Source organism: Rutidosis leptorrhynchoides, chromosome 5, assembly GCF_046630445.1.
Source record: "Rutidosis leptorrhynchoides isolate AG116_Rl617_1_P2 chromosome 5, CSIRO_AGI_Rlap_v1, whole genome shotgun sequence".
NCBI classification, from domain to species: domain Eukaryota; kingdom Viridiplantae; phylum Streptophyta; class Magnoliopsida; order Asterales; family Asteraceae; genus Rutidosis; species Rutidosis leptorrhynchoides.
Genome location: NC_092337.1, coordinates 329542434 through 329557778, shown reverse-complemented (window position 1 = coordinate 329557778; position 15345 = coordinate 329542434). Strand labels below are relative to the sequence as shown.

Below are 15345 nucleotides of genomic sequence, written 5' to 3'. Positions count from 1 at the left end.
CACTTTATTTCATCTTAAACCTCATTGTATCTTGACGATTACAATCAGCGTTCAAATCTATCATGATTCTTAAAAACACCTCAATCGAGAGGATAAACCAACCGCACTTCATCTACGGAAGAAAAGATTGATGCATATAGTTATGCACCTGAAAAACCCTCGGAAACTGAGTAAATGTTTGACACGTATCTGTTCTAGTTCCTTTGACATTGTTATTACCGAAGATCGTTTTGCAATCCCTTTTCAAAGTAGCTAATTTTGTCACAGCTCCAGCAAGTCAACTCCGACTTTTCATCCGAAACAACTTTATTATAACCGCGATATATATGCGTACTCTTTATTGTTACTGGGGAACCTTTTATATTCCACAATATTACCATCAGCGATTAATCATTCTAAAAACACAATTCTCCTGAAACTACCTCGGTTTGATAACCGATGACCCAGATCAGTTAATTTTGAAAATGCTGATGAAGCAGTATGTTGTAGATGATCTTAATGGCCAAAAGTTTGATGATAAAGAAAGGAGTGTTAGGAACGCTCGATAGAAAATTTAGTACCGAAAAGCGGATTATGTGAAACTATGAAGAAAGCCGTGGACAAATCACAAAGAATAAGTTTGCCTTCAAAGAATCCAAATGATTCTGTGCCTGCTGAAATCGTTAGCAAACATCTTATTTCTCATTCTAAACCTTCACAGACAAATCTTCTTCATCATCCATTGATATTAGAAATTCTAAGATATTCTCGTATGTTCTATTATAAATATCCTCCATATTTCTGGCTATATTTTCACAACTATTCTTATCTGAGATCATTTATCTCTCCGTAATATCTGCAACATAAAAGAAACTGTGTTAGTTTCTAAATTCTGAAACCTTCGAGTTTAAAATATGAATGTTTTGAAGTAGTGTTGGGAACTGAAGCATGGATTAGTATCATATATTGACACTTGATCAACGTCATTATATTACAGTAAGTCATGTTAAGTTTCTAATGAAGCATGATGATTCACAGTACCGTCATCATGTGCCATTTACACGACTCTTACATTCTATCTAATCTCTCAACATATCAAGAGAATATTTTCTGGATGACTCGGTCTTCTCCAGGGTATTCTGGTAATTTAACAAATCAAAATCGTTCTATTACCATTTTTCTTCTTAGAGCATTAGCTATGTTCATTCTGAATTTCATATCTACTAATTCCGGACCATTACTCGCTTGACTCGAAGTCGGGAAGAGAAAACGAAAGCATGAAGCTCCGAAAAATAATGAAGAATATAAACTTTGATAATAACCCCGAAATTACAAACCGTGTATATCGATGCAGATAGCAATATAGAGACACGGGAGAATTAGAAACACTATAAACACAAGAGTATAGTAGAAGTAAATAGATTCTTCTGGTGGTAGATGAAAAAGAAGAATGACAGATATAAAAGTTAGTAGTATATCAAGAATCAGGACTGGATGGAGCATATTGATGAATGCTTTAAAGTAAGAATCAAGGAAGAAAGAATAGAAGGTGTGAGTCGTGGAAAATAAGGAAACGAAGGGGTGAATTTATAGTGAAATATCCGACAGAGCAATCGAAACAGATTATTGCATATAATCAAAGAAGATCCTGATTTCCTTAATCACCAAAGAACCAAATCTTATTACGTAAGATTCTCTTTAAATCCCTTAAATCCCGGAAATCAATCATAACTACGTCATCGGTTAAGACAAATATATTTTACTCATCTCACTCTTTTACGATAGTCTCATTTATATTCTTCGCATAATCGAATCGTTTTATCTACATTACTCAATGATGATAAAACTCCATTATCACCTTATATTTGTCATGAAAACCTTCTTATTGTTATCCATAACAACCTCTATCAAATTTCGGGAACGAAATTTCTTTAACGGGTAGGTACTGTAATGACCCGGAATTTTCCGACCAAATTATACTTACGAGATTAATATTTACATTAATTAAACCATACCAACATGATAAGCAATCCAAATTGTTGAGACTTGTGTTTTTGAAAAGAGTTTTACACAACGTTTGACCGTCCAATATGACCGATGATATCACGAACTATATAACATACGATAATTATACGTTTGTGTGTATATATGTATTTATATATATTTAACATGATCTAAGGATGGTTTAACATCTCATTGTGCACTAATGACAATGAGCTATAAGTATATTTTGAAACTATTAACTTAAGTTTTCAAAACGATAACTATACGTAACATTCTTTGATATATATACTTATAATCTATAATGCTTATACATGTATCGTATATATAATGTATTTAATCACTTTTTTAAGGACTTAAATACATAAAACAATATAAGTATATTTACAAAAGATAGCTATATTTGAATTCTCGTTCCGTTTCCTCAAGATTTCTATACGTATATCTAGGGTATATGTACCCGTATCATACCCAGCTTCTATATGTATTTACTATTGGTATATACACATCAAATCAACATCCTAATCAACATTATTACTGCCCTAGATATGAGGTAACTAGAATTTGTCAAGTAGTATGAATTATTAGTAAGAAAACAAAATTAGGAATCCTTTTCTTTCTTTAAAAACTAAAAACGTTTTTATAAATGAACACCATTTCTTCACTCCATTTTCTCATACCTACACCTTCATTTCTCTCTCAAAATACTCCTAACTTCATACTTGATCATCTCCAAGCATTTTCCCCATCATTTAGCTTCAATTATAAGCCTTAAACACCATAAGAAAATTCTTTCAAGAACATATCAAAATAACCACCCATTTGAAGAAGTTTACTTCCAACCTTTTGATCTAACTCCACCACTCTTTGATTCTAAGATTATTTCTTATCTTTTGCAGTAACTTTGTCCAAGTAACTTGAGGTAGTACCCTTGTTGATAATCTTATTCAATTCATATTCATATAGCTATCTTATTTTGTGGTATAAAATTTTAACAACAAGAACATAGTTTGAATGATTTCAAACTTGTTCTCAAACTAAATAGATCCTTCTAACTTGACTTTTAAAACACTTCAAGACCTGTAATATATCATAATAATATGCTAACCTAACAAGATATAACTTGGTTTTACAAAGAACATCTTAAAAACTGAATCTACGTCATCGGAGTGCAACCGGGGGCTGTTTTGGGTTGGATAATTAAAAACCATCTTAAACTTTGAATTGGAAGTTCATGTTCTGGAAAAATGATATTTCTTATGAATATGTTAACACATAAAAATTTAATGGTTTAACTCAAGGTGTAAGTATTTTTAGAAAAATGATCATTAAATGTTATTTTTATGATGGAAAATAATCACTTTCATAAGTTTCACCAAAGTTTGACCTATAACCTATGATTTCGAATACAAACTAAGGTATTTTCAGTTCATATTCTTAAAATTTGACTCGATCCAAGGAAGTGGCAAGTTGAACCAACAAAAACGGAGTTGTAATGAAGAAACTACGACTAAAACAAGATTGGGTATCCGAAGCTAGTTTAGCTACGAAAATATTTGGATAAAAAGTAAATTAATCATATCTTTTTTAATTAATATAATATTTTATATATAATTACTTATGATTTGATTTTATATATTTCAGGACCACCCGTAAACAACACGAGAAGATTAATCATAAGACCTCATGATTGTACGCAACACGTCATTTGACAACACGGTACTTTATGTACGCAACACGTCATTTGACAACATGGTACCATGGGTCGAGATTAATTCTGATCAATACGAATACGATGGGGTCTTTATTTATTTTATTTAAGCAACTAATTGTGGACCACTAACATCGGACTGCTAACTACGGACTAAGAAAATATTAAAAGTATTAAAAGTATATATATATGTATATATATATATATATATATATATATATATATATATATATATATATATATATATATATATATATATATATATATATATATATATATATATATATATATATGTAACGATTACTTAAAAAGAAAATATGATGATATGTTATATATATGGTTAGGTTCGTGATATCTATTGGAGACCAAGTCGAATTAAATACCTTCAAGGCAAAAGTGAGTTTCATTTGCTCCCTTTTTAATTGCTTTTGAAATATATATTTTTGGGCTGAGAATACATGCGCTGCTTTTATAAATGTTTACAAAATAGACACAAGTACTTAAAAATATATTCTACGTTGAATTGTACCACTAGCATACTTCCCTGTAGCTTGGTAACTACTATTTACATGGGTATTGTAAACGCGAATCATGTTGATAGATCTATCGGGCCTGACAACCCCAACCGAACTGGACGACCAGTATTCAACGGTTTCACAGTACTTCGTTTTGGTGACTACACTTGGTACGGTGTAGTGAGATTTCATAATAAAGGGAATATGCGACGTTGATTAAATGTTAAGTATGGTTACCAAGTGCTCAACCACTTAGAATGCTTTACATACACTTGCGAGTGTATTATGTTTATGATTATGAAACTTTGTGGTCTATTAACATATTGAAATGATTGTAATGATAAACCTATGAACTCACCAACCTTTTGGTTGACACTTTAAAGCATGTTTATTCTCAGGTACGAATTAAGTCTTCCGCTGTGCATTTGCTCAATATAAGGACATTACTTGGAGCCGATCATCGCAATGGGACCAAATTTGATGACTTCGTCCAGGTGGATTAGGACGGGTCCTTTCAGTTGGTATCAGAGCGGTGGTCGTAGCGAACCAGGTCTTGCATTAGTGTGTCTAACTAGTAGTTGTTAGGATGCATTAATGAGTCTGGACTTCGACCGTGTCTACATGTCAAAAGTTTTGCTTATCATTTCTAGTCGGAAATCATCTGCTTATCATCCTTAGGAAATTACCTGCTTATCATTCATAAGTCTAGACATGTTTTACTGCATTTACTGCGCATTGATAGTGTATAGATGAATTCTTATCTTAGCATATATGTTATTGCAAAGTTTGACTGATATCTTTTCAAAGATTCTCCGTAATTTACGGGATTTTGGTATTATATATACATATGTAAATTATGTATTGAAGAGTACCAAATCTAACTCCTATAATCTATTCCATACCAAAAATTCATTTTCCCCATTATACAAGATGGATTCCGCATCTAGTTCGAATTCTTCAGATTCCGACAGTTATGCCGATATGGATTTCCATTCGGGCTCTAAAAGCAGCGTCACCGGAATGGATCAACCAATTTCCCATCATCTATTCTGGATGAATTGGGGATGGGTTCGTAATATACTAAATCGCTGGAGACAAGAAGAAGGTGATCCATTTCATCCACCAAATTGCCCTCTTGGCGATGAACCTGAAGCACTTACCGGCGAACCTATTCGAAACACCATTTTCTCTCTCATTTCTAGAGTATCTCGTCACAATTATATACTATCCCATATTACAAATCTTGTTCATTCGCTCGCTCCAACGCCAATCATCCCAGTGTACTAGCAGAAGTTAACGAACTTCGCGCTCGCGTGACGGCTTTGGAGAACATGGTGCGAAGGTTGCAAACACCAGCAGCAGCACCAGCAGCATAATCAGCACCACCATCAATAACATCAACAATACCATCATCACCACTAACAAACAACATCCGTATCACACGTCTCGACATCATAATCTATCCCACAAACATCAACATCATACGCACCATAGATACCAAGGAGTACCAACAATAATGAACGATGAAGTATTGATCCATAACTTCATTGATATTCTGCGAAGAATATGTGGTTTCAAAAAGTTTTAGAGATTTCTTATTCTAGCTCAAACCGAAAAGCAAATGAGATTAATATCATATTAACTCATTAAATTCATGATTTCATCTGAAGAAAATATATATGTATATATGTTTTCATAAAGATTGTAATTAAAAGTTCTTTTGTACAAAATATTAATGGTGAAATTTTTTTTTTAACGGGTAAGTAATACCCGAGAAATAATTAGATTTCATCTTAAAAAGTTACATTGTACATTCGTCGAAGCTGATTCAACAGTCATTTACTATCCTACTTACAACCACCGATATACGTATCCGTTCACCGCAGAATAACCATTTTCATTCAATTTCATATTTGGATTTTGACTTCCCAGAATCCAACAAGTGGCATATGAAGAAAACATATGACAAAATAAAATCTGTTAGAAACAAACAAATTAACTATGAAAAATTTTGTTAAGAATCCACGCTAACTGTTCCAGCTAATTGTTCCTAGCTAACTGATTACATTTTATTTATCGCAGTTTATTTATCGCAATTTAATTATCGCACTTTTATTTATCGTCATTTAATTTCTGTAATTATTTTATGCACTTTAAATATCGGGACACGTATACAATGTTTTGACATATCATATCGACGCATCTATATATATTATTTGGAATCACCATAGATACTCTATATGCAGTAATGATCGAGTTCTCTATACAGGGTTGAGGTTGATTCTACAATAATATATATAGTTTGAGTTGTGATCGAGTCTGAGAGGTATACGGGTCACGACACGTATTAATTAATTCGTATATTATATATTAAACTATATATGAATTATTGGACTGTTACTGTGGACTATCGACTGTGGACTAATGACATTGGACAATTAAAATGAATTAAAATATTGATTATAACATATGAAACTAAACATTTCTTCAAGATTGCCACTTTATTTCATCTTAAACCTCATTGTATCTCGACGATTACAATCAGCGTTCAAATCTATCATGATTCTTAAAAACACCTCAATCGAGAGGATAAACCAACCGCACTTCATCTACGGAAGAAAAGATTGATGCATATAGTTATGCACCTGAAAAACCCTCGAAAACTGAGTAAACGTTTGACACGTATCTGTTCTAGTACCTTTGACATTGTTATTACCAAAGATTGTTTTGCAATCCCTTTCCAAAGTAGCTAATTTTGTCACAGCTCCAGCAAGTCAACTCCGACTTTTCATCCGAAATAACTTTATTATAACCGCGATATATATGTGTACTCTTTATTGTTACTGGGGAACCTTTTATATTCCACAATATTACCATCAGCGATTAATCATTCTAAAAACACAATTCTCCTGAAACTACCTCGGTTTGATAACCGATGACCCAGATCAGTTAATTTTGAAAATGCTGACGAAGCAGCATGTTGTAGATGATCTTAATGGCCAAAAGTTTGATGATAAAGAAAGGAGTGTTAGGAACGCTCGATAGAAAATGTAGTACCGAAAAGCGGATTATGTGAAACTATGAAGAAAGCCGTGGATAAATCACAAAGAATAAGTTTGCCTTCAAAGAATCCAAATGATTCTGTGCCTGCTGAAATCGTTAGCAAACATCTTATTTCTCATTCTAAACCTTCACAGACAAATCTTCTTCATCATCCATTGATATTAGAAATTCTAAGATATTCTCGTATGTTCTATTATAAATATCCTCCATATTTCTGGCGATATTTTCACAACTATTCTTATCTGAGATCATTTATCTCTCCGTAATATCTGCAACATAAAAGAAACTGTGTTAGTTTCTAAATTCTGAAACCTTCGAGTTTAAAATATGAATGTTTTGAAGTAGTGTTGGGAACTAAAGCATGGATTAGTATAATATATTGACACTTGATCAACGTCATTATATTACAGTAAGTCATGCTGAGTTTCTAATGAAGCATGATGATTCACAGTACCGTCATCATGTGCCATTTACACGACTCTTACATTCTATCTAATCTCTAAACATATCAAGAGAATATTTTCTGGATGACTCGGTCTTCTCCAGGGTATTCTGGTAATTTAACAAATCAAAATCGTTCTATTACCATTTTTCTTCTTAGAGCATTAGCTATGTTCATTCTGAATTTCATATCTACGAATTCCGGACCATTACTCGCTTGACTCGAAGTCGGGAAGAGAAAATGAAAGCATGAAGCTCCGAAAAATAATGAAGAATATAAACTTTGATAATAACCCCGAAATTACAAACCGTGTATATCGATGCAGATAGAAATATAGAGACACGGGAGAATTAGAAACTCTATAAACACAAGAGTATAGTAGAAGTAAATAGATTCTTCTGGTGGTAGATGAAAAAGAAGAATGACAGATATAAAAGTTAGTAGTATATCAAGAATCAGGACTGGATGGAGCATATTAATGAATGCTTTAAAGTAAGAATCAAGGAAGAAAGAATAGAAGGTGTGAGTCGTGGAAAATAAGGAAACGAAGGGGTGAATTTATAGTGAAATATCCGACAGAGCAATCGAAACAGATTATTGCATATAATCAAAGAAGATCCTGATTTCCTTAATCACCAAAGAACCAAATCTTATTATGTAAGATTCTCTTTAAATCCCTTAAATCCCGGAAATCAATCATAACTACGTCATCGGTTAAGACGAATATATTTTACTCATCTCACTCTTTTACGATAGTCTCATTTATATTCTTCGCATAATCGAATCGTTTTATCTACATTACTCAATGATGATAAAACTCCATTATCACCTTATATTTGTCATGAAAACCTTCTTATTGTTATCCATAACAACCTCTGTCAAATTTCGGGGACGAAATTTCTTTAACGGGTAGGTACTGTAATGACCCGGAATTTTCCGACCAAATTATACTTATGAGATTAATATTTACATAAATTAAACCATACCAACATGATAAGCAATCCAAATTGTTGAGACTTGTGTTTTTGAAAAGAGTTTTACACAACGTTTGACCGTCCAGTATGACCGATGATATCACGAACTATATAACATACGATAATTATACGTTTGTGTGTATATATGTATTTATATATATTTAACATGATCTAAGGATGATTTAACATCTCATTGTGTACTAATGACAATGAGTTATAAGTATATTTTGAAACTATTAACTTAAGTTTTCAGAACGATAACTATACGTAACATTCTTTGATATATATACTTATAATCTATAATGCTTATACATGTATCGTATATATAATGTATTTAATCACTTTTTTAAGGACTTAAATACATAAAACAATATAAGTATATTTACAAAAGATAGCTATATTTGAATTCTCGTTCCGTTTCCTCAAGATTTCTATACGTATATCTAGGGTATATGTACCCGTATCATACCCAGCTTCTATATGTATTTACTATTGGTATATACACATCAAATCAACATCCTAATCAACATTATTACTGCCCTAGATATGAGGTAACTAGAATTTGTCAAGTAGTATGAATTATTAGTAAGAAAACAAAATTAGGAATCCTTTTCTTTCTTTAAAAACTAAAAACGTTTTTATAAATGAACACCATTTCTTCACTCCATTTTCTCATACCTACACCCTCATTTCTCTCTCAAAATACTCCTAACTTCATACTTGATCATCTCCAAGCATTTTTCCCATCATTTAGCTTCAATTACAAGCCTTAAACACCATAAGAAAATTCTTTCAAGAACATATCAAAATAACCACCCATTTGAAGAAGTTTACTTCCAACCTTTTGATCTAACTCCACCACTCTTTGATTCCAAGATTATTTCTTATCTTTTGAAGTAACTTTGTCCAAGTAACTTGAGGTAGTAACCTTGTTCATAATCTTATTCAATTCATATTCATATAGCTATCTTATTTTGTGGTATAAAATTTTAACAACAAGAACATAGTTTGAATGATTTCAAACTTGTTCGCAAACTAAATAGATCCTTCTAACTTGACTTTTAAAACACTTCAAGACCTGTAATATATCATAATGATATGCTAACCTAACAAGATATAACTTGGTTTTACAAAGAACATCTTAAAAACTGAATCTACGTCGTCGGAGTGCAACCGAGGGCTGTTTTGGGTTGGATAATTAAAAACCATCTTAAACTTTGAATTGGGAGTTCATGTTCTGGAAAAATGATATTTCTTATGAATATGTTAACACATAAAAATTTTATGGTTTAACTCAAGGTGTAAGTATTTTTAGAAAAATGATCATTAAATATTTTTTTTATGATGGAAAATGATCACTTTCATAAGTTTCACCAAAGTTTGACCTATAACCTATAATTTCGAATACAAACTAAGGTATTTTCAGTTCATATTCTTAAAATTTGACTCGATCCAAGGAAGTGGCAAGTTGAACCAACAAAAACGGAGTTGTAATGAAGAAACTACGACTAAAACAAGATTGGGTATCCGAAGCTAGTTTAGCTACGAAAATATTTGAAGAAAAAGTAAATTAATCATATCTTTTCTAATTAATATGATATTTTATATATAATTACTTATGATTTGATTTTATATATTTCAGGACCACCCGTAAACAACACGAGAAGATTAATCATAAGACCTCATGATTGTACGCAACACGTCATTTGACAACACGGTACTTTATGTACGCAACACGTCATTTGACAACATGGTACCATGGGTCGAGATTAATTCTGATCAATACGAATACGATGGGGTCTTTATTTATTTTATTTAAGCAACTAATTGTGGACCACTAGCATCGGACTGCTAACTACGAACTAAGAAAATATTAAAAGTATTAAAAGTATATATATATATGTAACGAGTACTTAAAAAGAAAATATGATGATATATTATATATATGGTTAGGTTCGTGATATCTATCGCAGACCAAGTCGAATTAAATACCTTCAAGGCAAAAGTGAGTTTCATTTGCTCCCTTTTTAATTGCTTTTGCAATATATATTTTTGGGCTGAGAATACATGCGCTGCTTTTATAAATGTTTACAAAATAGACACAAGTACTTAAAAATATATTCTACGTTGAGTTGTACCACTAGCATACTTCCCTGTAGCTTGGTAACTACTATTTACATGGGTATTGTAAACGCGAATCCTGTTGATAGATCTATTGGGCCTGACAACCCCAACCGGACTGGACGACCAGTATTCAACGGTTGCACACTACTTCGTTTTGGTGACTACACTTGGTACGGTGTAGTGAGATTTCATAATAAAGATAATATGCGACATTGATTAAATGTTAAGTATGGTTACCAAGTGCTCAACCACTTAGAATGCTTTACATACACTTGCGAGTGTATTATGTTTATGATTATGAAACCTTGTGGTCTATTAACATATTGAAATGATTGTTATGATAAACCTATGAACTCACCAACCTTTTGGTTGACACTTTAAAGAATGTTTATTCTCAGGTACGAATTAAGTCTTCCGCTGTGCATTTGCTCAATATAAGGACATTACTTGGAGCCGATCATCGCAATGGGACCAAATTTGATGACTTCGTCCAGGTGGATTAGGACGGGTCCTTTCATATACTTATTCTTGTTGGTTTCAATTCTCCAAGGTCTAGTTTAGCGTATAGTGAATACGACATTAAATTTATACTAGCACCTAAGTCTGCTAATGCTTCTATTGAACTAAGACTACCCAGAAAACATGGAATTGTGAAACTTCCTGGATCAGATAGTTTTTCTGGTATCTTATTCAACAGCACTGCTGTACAATTAACATTCATAGTAACAGTCGAGAGTTCTTCCATTTTCTTTCTATTTGAGATTAGATCTTTCAGAAATTTAGCATATCTAGGCATTCCTGAAATCACATCAATGAAAGGAAGATTTACATTTATCTGTTTAAACATATCCAAGAATTTGGATTGCTCGGCTTCAAGTCTCTCCTTTCTCATTTTACTCGGGTAAGGAAGTGGTGGTTGGTATGGTTTAACATAAGGTTTTGCCTTAACTATGTTATCTTCATTAACCTTTTCAACTACCGGTCCTGTTTCCTTTTCTTGATCAGGTTGTGGTTCTTGTGGAGTAGGAATAGCTTCCTCAGAAATTACAGGTATTTCAGGTGATTTAAGTGTAATACCACTTCTTGTGGTAATGGCTTTAGCTGTTTCATTCCGGGAGTTAGCATTTGTATCACTAGGTAGACTTCCCGGTTTTCTTTCACCTATCAACCTTGCTAGGTTACTTACTTCTTGTTCCAAATTTTGAATAGAAGCTTGTTGATTTCTAAATGCTTGAGAATTTTGTTCATTGGTTTGTTTCTGAGATGTGAAAAACTGTGTTTGAGATTCAACTAGCTTCGTCATCATATCTTCTAAATTCGCTTTTTATCATCGGTTTGTGGTGGTTTGCTTTGAAAATTAGGTCTTTGCTGGTTGTAAGTATTATTAGATACTTGTTGATTACTAGGACCTTGTTGGTTGTTGTATGGAACATTTCAATTATAATTCTGGTTTTGATTAAAGATTGGTCTTGGCGGTTGATAATTATTCTGATAATTATTTCCAGGCCTTTGGTTTATATATGAAACATTCTCTCTTTGTTCCATTGTTAATTCAATGCTGAGACAATCTTTTGTCAAATGTGGTCCTCCACACTACTCACAACTAATTCGTCTTGAGTGAATATCTTTGGTCATCTTTTCCATTCGTCTCTCGATAGCATCTATCTTTGCAGAAATAGAATCTAAGTCATGGCTAGAATCGGCTCTAGCTGCTTTAGATGATCTAACGATATCTTTTTCTTGGTGCCACTCATGTGAGTGGGAAGCAGTGTTATCAATAATTTTATAAGCGTCAGTTTCTGTTTTCTTCATAATGGAACCACCAGCTGCTATGTCTATGTCTTTCCTTGTAGTGATGTCGCATCCTTGGTAGAATATTTGTACTATTTGACAAGTGTCTAAACCATGTTGCGGACATCCTCTCAATAACTTTCCAAATCTTGTCCATGCCTCATATAGAGTTTCATTTGGCTTCTGTGTGAACGTAAAAATTTCTCCTTGAAGTCTTACGGCTTTAGATGCCGGAAAGAATTGTTTAAGAAATTTTTCAACTAAAACGTCTCTTGTATCAATCGCCCCTTCAGGTAACGATTCCAACCAATCTTTGGCTTCTCCCTTTAAAGTCCAGGGAAATAACATGAGATATATCTGTTCATCTTCAACTTCTCTTATTTTAAATAGAGTGCAGATCCTATTAAAGGTACGAAGATGTTCATTTGGATCTTCCTTCGGTGCACCATTAAATTGGCATTGATTAGTCACCATGTGTAGAATTTGTCCTTTGATTTCATAATCTGGCGCATTAATGTCTGGATGAGTAATTGCGTGACCTTGGCCAGTGCGTTTAGCTCGCATTCGGTCTTCCATACTTAGAGCTTCCAGATTCTCCATAATTGAATTTGTTGAATCTGAATCACTATAGGATTCTGATTTAATGGTTGGTTCCTCAACAATCTCTGTTTGAATGATTGGTGGTTCCGGAGGAAAGATTAATGGTTCAAGATCTATGAATCATCCCTGAATATTCTCCGGATTCTCAATTGTGAGGTCGGGTTCAAAAAATGGATTATCGGAAATTTGAATTGGAGTACTTGGTCGACTGGATGACGATTCTAAAGAAAAATCAACGGCGACAATATTTGCTAGATGTCTTGATCGAGTTACAGGTGGTGAACGTACAAAAGGTGGTGAACGTTTTGCTCGGTGCATTCACTGAATATCCTATTAGATTTTAAAAAGGAAGAAAAATTATATAAGTTATCAAATTAATAGACTTTTCTGATTTTGCCCACGTTTCGAATAGACAAAAGATGCAGCAGAGGGGCAGGATTCGTTTGGTCTCAATATAATTGAGTACTGTTTGGCTCCAATAACCCGGTCCACGTACAAATCCAACTATTACTACGAACCAGAAAATTTTGATGTCTATCAATTTAACCACTTAAAACAATTTTTCGTAATTTAAAGAAATATTAGATAAGAAATAGAGAAAATTCTAAGTCCTAAAAACTAGAATGGCGAGAAATAAGAAAGAAAAAGGGCGCGTCGAAAAACGTCGAAAAATAAAAGATTGAAAAAAAAATAGGCGTCGAAAAATAAAAATAAGAAAGTAGCGCGTCTAAACTTAAAAAGGAACTAAAAACTAAGAATTAAAAGTTGCGTCTAAAAATATTAAAGCTTAAAAGAAAAACTATATCCCAAATGGCAATAACAAAACTATATCCCAAATGGCAATAACTTAAAAAGGTACTAAAAACTAAAAACAGCGTCGCAAAATTCTAAAGCACCTAAATCTTAGTCTAAAGAAAAAGCACTTAAGAGATTTTACTGCAAATCTTAAAAATCTAGAAATAAAAATACTATGGCAAAAACTATGACTTAAAACTAAATACGAGCGAAAAATACAAATATTATGCTAAAATAATTAAAAAGATACAAAATATAAAAATATACTTAAAGTTGTAAAAAGTACAATTTTTATAAAAATATTATTTTATATTATTTATTTTATAAAACTATTAATTTTATAAATTATTTAAACTAATTAAACTAAATAATACAAATTAAAAATAAAAACAAAAACTAAATAATAAATTAATATAACCTAATTAGGGTTAAAGTAAAAATAATATAAATAAACTCCGTAATTAATGCTGATTTAGAGCAACAGTTGGTGTGTCAGACACTCTCATGCGATCGCATGAGATTTTGCCTTCGGGCTCATGCGATCGTATGAGCTTTGTTTTTGGGCCACGGTCTGGGCTGCTACAGTACTGGACTCGAGTGTTTTTATTTTTTATTTTTTTTTCCTGTTTTAATTTTTCTGTTTTATATATTTATATAAATTAAATAAAACTTATATTTTTATAAAATAAAGATAAAGAAACTTTATAAAACTTATATATTTAACAAACTCTTAAAAATATTTATATTTATATTTTTTTTTCTTTTTATATTTCTGAATTTTTTAAAACGTTTTTTTACAAAAGCGTATTTTTTTTATAAAAGTAAACTAAAAAAAATCTTTTTTTTATATATTAGCGTTACATTTCTGGCGTTTAAGCAAGAGTGTAATCCCCGGCAGCGGCGCCAAAAATACTTGATGTGTGTAGAGGTGTATATGAAATAGCTTATATTTTACTAGGAAATACTATTAAATATGATACAATTTTACACAAGATATTTATTTATTTATAGAATGGATATACCTAAACCTTGCTACAACACTTATAGGTAGTGTACCTAATCGTACAGTAGTGTAGTTTTTAGTAAGTCCGGTTCGTTCCACAGGGAAATCTTTTAAACAAAGCTTAACGCTATATTAGTTTAAATTTATAAAAATACAAATATATATATAAGTAATATTATTATTATTATAAAAGGGGGTTTTTACAGTTTAATGATCGGTTTGTCGATTTCTAAAACTTTAGTCGCAGTTAAAACCTAATGTAAAATATTAAATAAATAAAAGACTTAATTTAAAGCGTAAAGTAAATAACGATAATGAAATTGTGATAAATAAAAGTGCGATAAAAT

The 15345-nt window shown here is 32.1% G+C and overlaps 1 non-coding gene across 1 annotated transcript; it reads left to right on the top strand.

Moving 5' to 3' along the window:
• Positions 1-12709: 12709 nt before the first annotated feature.
• On the top strand, positions 12710-12816 carry LOC139851111 (small nucleolar RNA R71). Its single transcript, XR_011760471.1, has one exon. It is a non-coding gene; the product is annotated as a small nucleolar RNA R71 (small nucleolar RNA).
• The last annotated feature ends 2529 nt before the right edge of the window (positions 12817-15345 follow it).